Source organism: Sinocyclocheilus grahami, unplaced genomic scaffold (assembly GCF_001515645.1).
Source record: "Sinocyclocheilus grahami isolate Dianchi unplaced genomic scaffold, SAMN03320097.WGS_v1.1 scaffold614.1, whole genome shotgun sequence".
In the NCBI taxonomy this organism is placed as follows: Eukaryota; Metazoa; Chordata; class Actinopteri; order Cypriniformes; family Cyprinidae; genus Sinocyclocheilus; species Sinocyclocheilus grahami.
Window position 1 is genome coordinate 13,607 of NW_015505793.1, and position 6,721 is coordinate 20,327.

The window sequence follows — 6,721 nt, forward strand, 5'->3', positions numbered from 1 at the left end:
GCAGGCTACAGTGTTCTGTGACATCATCCTTCTCAACTTTCATAAAGGGGCGGACGAGTACAAAGCAAAGAAATTTGAAGAGGTGCCAGAGTTTACTGATGTAAGTATGTAGAGATAAGTAGAGCGATGTCTTATCTTTGTGTCCTCTGTATGACAGGTATTAGGCGTTGTGTCCGAGTCAGCAAACAACAGACTCTATGAGGGAAGCCAGATGTCAATCAAAGCATTGGAAATGACTCGGGGACCTTTTCTTTCGGACGGCAGGACCCGTCAAACTAATGAGACTTTCAAATAATATAGCTACTTCTAGATTTGTGATTATTTGCACTTTCGGTATAGTAATGGTAGTAGTTTGTTTTAAATCTGTGAACCTAGGGCTGGATTTGTTAAAGAGTTTAAATAAAAGCATTCTTCAGTCAACCCCAAACCCTGAGAAAGCACACATCTATACAAATAGCCTACACTACCAGTCAAAAGTCTGTATATGCACCTGATCATTCTTTATTCTTATTTTCTGCATTTTAGAATAATAACCAAGTCATCAAAACTATGAAATAACAGAAATGAGAGTTACATAGTAACCAAAAACATTAACCAATCAAAACATCTTATTTCTTGAGCTTTAAACAGATTTTCCATGTATGCGGGACAGTGTCTCATTTTCTCAAGAAATTCATATCACAATTTACTGTATATTTGTCTACAAAATTTCATTTTAAGTTGCTTCATGTAAAAAGTGAGAGTTTTAATCAAACCTTTGACTGACAGTGTATATACAAACAGTAATTAAGCAGGAGTAAATTAAATTACATATAGAACAGTAAATCATTCATTAAATACTAGATAATCTTTCAGCATGTAAAATGAACAAAGAAAGAAAATAATGATATGTGAGTATATGGATATTCTGTGTGTTTCATGTGAAATATTTGTCTAAATCAGCTTGATTTTCATTCTGTTCACTTTATTTACTTGAACTATGCCCTTGAGATTGTAAGTAATGATATCTTGGAAAATAAATTGCACAACCTCTTATTACATTTTACTTCATTTTTATTTTAAAAATTAATTTAATGTAATGGCATATCAAACTGATGCTGGCATATGGCAGTCTCATTAAAATGATTTGTTTTCAGAATGTAATAATGATCATTTTCTGTGTCGCTCTTGTCTCTGGAAGTACAGTCTCTGTTTATGTGAGCTGCAGAATTTCAGAGGTGGAGTCAGATGTGAAGAGAGTTCAAATTTGTACTTTCCTCTTCTGGATTTTAAAGACACAATCCACTTAGGGAAAGAAGGCCGGGGTGAAGGTTCTTCTTGCCAGTCGTTATCATTTTCTTCATCATCATTATCATCATCAGACTCTGGCCAATAGCTGGGCGGTAAGATGATAACCTCCTCAGAGAATCGAACGTATCGAGTGTCTTCCATCCTCCTCTGGGAGAAGAGGAGAAACAATGACATGATGGATTGTAATTGTGAACACTAATATGATTACAATGGATTCACAATTGATAGAATGTGTTTACAATAGACACATCAGCTGAAAAGAATTGCCATTTGAAAGGACCAGCTGTTGCAGGCCTGTTCATGCTGTGTCTTATTATTCTCATTAAGGATGCATTTATTTGATACAGTAAAAACAGCAACACTGTGAAATATTATTACAATTTAAAATAATCTATTGGAAATAATACACTAAAAAATGCTGGGTTATTTCAACCCAACTTTGGGTCAAATATGGACTAACCCAACTTTTGGGTTAAAATTATAATTGAAAAATTTAACCCAACAGCTGGGTTAGTCCATATTTGACCCAAAGTTGGGTTGAAATAACCCAGCATTTTTTAGAGTGTATATTAGTTATTTACATAAAATGTAATTTATTACTGTGATCAAAACTGAATTTTCAGCATCATTACTCCAGTTTTCAGTGTCACATGATCCTTCAGAAATCATTCTAATATGCTGATTTGCTGCTTAAGAAGCTTTCTTATTATCGTCAGTGTTAAAAACAGCTGTTAATATTTTTGTGGAAACTGTACTACATTTTTAAGGATTCTTTGATCAATACAAAGTTCAAAAGAACATCATCTATTTGAAAAAGAAATATTTTGTAATATTATAATTACTGACTCCAAATCTTTGAATGGTGGTGTACAAGCTAAAATTAATAAGGATGGCCCTCATATCAGTAAGTTTCTTACGTCACACATTAATCACACAATATGACCTACAGTATCTGTCCGAAAAATATTTTTTGTAGGCGCCTTGTTCACACGACAAGCTGAAAATTCAGCACCCCCCAACAGTTAATTCAACAAAGGCACTAAAACCACAAGCATCTTAACATAGTAACACATGTGCCTCTGTAGTAACAAACTCCCTTTATGTTCAAACCCAAAAACCAAAACCTGATCTTAATATTGATAAGTCAGTTGATATATCAGTTAAAAACTGGTTTATCAGAATGCACATTAGCTTCTGACATATAGTACAGCCTACCTTTTTGATCACAGTCTCCAAAGTTTCAGAAGACTCTGAGTCTTGAGAGATGGAGTCCAGGAGCGAGTTGAGGGAAGTTGCGGCTGAAGGGTTTGAAGGCTGTGCCTCGTCCTCCATGTCTTGTGTTGTGTGCTCAAACGATGCCCTCCTTTTCGTCCAGTGCTCTCTTTTTCGGCTCAGAGATCCGTGGGATGTTAAGGACAATCTTTTCATTGACTGAGAGAAAAGGAGGAAACAAGAAATAATATTTTTAATACTAATAACACAAGAAAAAAAGTATTGTTTCTGCTTATAATGCTTATACTCTCACATTAACATTTGAAACGTCAAGGAGGGGAATAAAATCCTTCGTCCCACCTTCTGGCTGGTTATGACTGGGGCTGGACACTTGATTAGACGTCGGCTGTTGATCACTATGCTCAGTTGCCTTTGATTCATTCGGATCAAGCTGGGAAAACTGTGATTGTCCATTTGATTGCTCACTGTTGTGAGATTTGTTGGGGTTCAGATTGATGTTTTGTGACTGATCTATAAACGGGTCAGAAGTTTGTAGTGGATTTGTGGGGAGATCAGTAATACTCATTTGGGACGTCTCGGTCTGTTTATCGGAGGCCATGTCTTGTGCAAAGCTCTCTAGGTGTGGCGGTTGTGTCCAACCTAAATGGGAATCGGTTGGGTCTTTATGAGTCCATTTACTTGGCAATTCTTCTTCATGTGATTGGTTATTAGTATTTGGTAACTCGTTTGATTGCTCCGGTTTGCCGCAGTTAACTGAGTGATACCGAGCCCACTCCGTCCCGCTGAAGATCTCCTCCATTAAATTAGAAGTAGTCCCAAAAGAGAACAGACTGTCACTGACAAGAAGGATGAAAGATCATGTAAACAGAATGCCAAATACAACCAATGAAAACCACCTGAACCAGGATGTGGCTTTAATAGTTACAATAGATCATTTTACTCTTTTAGCCCCAAGGGGTCACACATTCTTTCTCGATGAGACAGTTTCACATGAAATTGTATCATATAAAGTATATTTATACAATATATATTTTGTATTGTATAAAGCTCATTCTGATTCTGATTCTGAAATAGAAAGTGATTAATGGATCACACACGTGGAATGATAACTATGTCTGATGCATATTTCTAATGTCATTGGCTGATGTGTTTACCTCATGTAGCTTAGTGAACCAGGGCCATCTTCAGCCAGCGCTGTGTTGATCTCTTCATGATGGATTTCTGTAGTCTCAGTGAGTGCTGTAGGTGTGTCGTTCACATCGATGGGCACCAATAACTAAGAGCAATTACTCTGAATATAAGCATAAAGGACATTCACTTTTAAAATAATTCCAGATTTTACTTGTGCTTGCCCTTAAAGGGTTAGTTCACCCAAAAATGAAAATTCTGTCTTTAATTACTCACCCTTGTGTTGTTCCAAACCCGTAAGACCTTCGTTCATCTTCAGAACACAATTTAAGATATTTTTGATGAAATCTGAGGGCTCTCTGACCCTCCCATAGACAGCAAGGTAACTACCATGTTCAAGGTCAAGAAAAGTACCAAGATGTCGACAAATACATCAGTGGTTCAACTGTAAAGTTACGAAGCTACGAGAAAGCAAAGAAAACAAAAATAACGACTTTATTCCACATTTTCATCTTTACTGCGTCACTTTGGACGCACGTTCACGACAGTACCATGCACCTTGAACGTGGTAGTTACCTTGCTGTCAATGGAGGGTCAGAGAGCCCTCATATTTCATCAAAAATATCTTAAATTGTGTTCCGAAGATGAAGGAAGGTCTTACGGGTTTCGAACAACATGAGGGTGAGTAATTAATGACATAATTTTAATTTTTGGGTGAACTAACCCTTTAAAAAGTCTCAGCCATGATGCCGAATTGTTTGGGTGATTGAATGCTGGCACATTGCTGTAAGGTTGCTAAAGCATTCTCGGTGGTTTTAGCACATTATGGAGTTGCTAGGGCATTGCTAGGTTGCTAAGGCATTCTTGATGTTTTTAGCACATTAGGTGTATTCCGTTTGACTGTAAGTGGACTTCAAAGTGGACTTTGCTATCTTAAGTGAGATTCCAGTCTGAAGGGAGCGAACATGTTTAGTTTGAAGGGCACTGTGAACGGCATAGGGAATAAGTGTACATCGATACATCACTTCACAGGAAGTGGAGAAGGAAATTTACCCACCAGTCATTGCGCATCAGTCCAGTACTTAAAGACGTTTGATGTTTAAAACAAAGGCAATGTGGCACTATTATTGAGTTTAATTAGTCCCATGTGCGATTTGTAAGCGTACACCAACGTGCCAAACAGATTTTTTTGGGGAGGATCATGCATTCGGTCATTCCATTAATAGTCTTGATCTTTACATGAGGCTAATTTAATATTTTTGCAGTGCTTGGCTCACTGTATCAATATTGATGTAATTAAGCACCACTAATAGACAAAGAACTTGTCCCAAACTGGCTTGACTGACTCCAATACTCACTTGTACTTCACTCTGCACTTGTCTTTCTCCATCATCTCTTTGTCTGGTCAGTGTGTTTCTGTGTCTCTCTCTCCATCTCTCTTTCACATTCTGAGCCCACCTTTTAGCCTCCCCCCACTTCTTTCTACTTGTCTTTGGCGTATTTCCTGATTGCTCATGAAATCTGGTGCTTTCATTTTTCTCATTCACAGTACGCCAACTCCATGTGCCACTTTGACCTCTGACCTCTGTTTTTTGAGGACTGAAGATGTTGTTGTTAGCGTTGGAGCTAAAAGATCAGGGGGGTTTTGGAAGGATTCTGTTTTGTATAAAGGTGGCACATTTGAGCTGGTCTCCCCTTCCAAAGAAAAATGTTGCTTCTTCTCCGGCATCTGATCGTCTCCAACCCAGGAAGTGACATCACCCGTCCTCTCTGATGTGAAGCGCTTGTGTTCCCCCCAAATCAATGGTGGACGTTTAGGTCTACCAGAGAATCCTGCGTTGTGCTTACTGATCTTCCTGACAGGTTGTTTAGGAACAGAAGTCAATGCATCCTCAAAATGAGAAGACTGTTGAGTCCAAGGTTTCTCCCATTTATTCCAGACTGAGGCGCGTCCATCCTGCTTTTTACTGTTGGAAGAAAACCCAAACTGATCAATTGTTGTTTTAGATGAATCTTCCACTGGTTCAGCATTACATTCTCCAGACGGACTGCATGTTTGCATATCAGTGACTGAGCTACTGTTGGTCAGTCGTACATATATTCAGTCGTAATTTGTGAAGCATAGATTCCAGTAGGGCATGAGAGTCTGAGACAGGGTCCAACTTCGCCATTGGACTCTATGGTACCACATGCGCACACATGAGTAGAGACAACTCAGATATTGGGTAAGTGTAAGCATTCAAGCAGACTCGCTCTAGACGCTCAACTTTCACCCATGATAGTTACTGGTAGAGCTGTACAGTCCCATAGATCCTTCATTTATGTCATCATGTTAGTCCACAGAAGTATTTATGTCCATCAGTCATTCAGATCCTCTTTGTTTTCCATCCGTCCAAACTATTTGATCCTTTCCCGATTTCTGAGTGTTGCAAAAGGAAGGAGTGTCATAAAGAATAGTGCAAAAGCCAGAAAGAGGTGTGTCCAACACCCAGATGGACAGGTAAGAAAAGTGTGTCAGGATGAAACATTTTGTATTTTTGTCACTCCCTCTGACCAGCCGCTAAATGGCTGAGACACTGTGTCTTCTTGAGAACATTTCGACATCTTAATATGAAGTCACTGCTTCAGAAAGTTGAGTAATTTCATTTTATTGGTCACTCATTTTCTTTTAAGCAGCCAATGAACTGCAATTCTCTAATGCAAAATCACTTGTTGTAGTACACTAATGAAGTGTAGTAATTATGGTATTATTTAGGTGGATTACTCTAGATTTATATTCATATTTATATAATATGAAGTAAAATACAATGAAGTGCAGTTACAATGAAATAATTATGGTAATGTGAAATCAGACATTAGATTAATGATGTAAAATGATGTTCCCTTTTGAGTTAATTACTTTAAATAGTTTAATGACAGATTGATGGTGTTGTATCAAACAATATTGTTAACTTCCACTAAAATACACACTATTACCTAAAAAAATTCAATTTTATATATGCAACAGTGTAATTTGCCAGAAAAGTCTAAGCTCCTCTTCTTAATGTGTTTTTTTTTTTTTGAACGGGTG

General features: G+C 37.7%; 1 pseudogene; it reads right to left on the reverse strand.

The window, feature by feature from the left end:
• Window positions 1–796: 796 nt before the first annotated feature.
• Window positions 797–5,942, reverse strand: LOC107557679 (uncharacterized; annotated as a pseudogene).
• Between the last annotated feature and the right edge of the window lie 779 nt (window positions 5,943–6,721).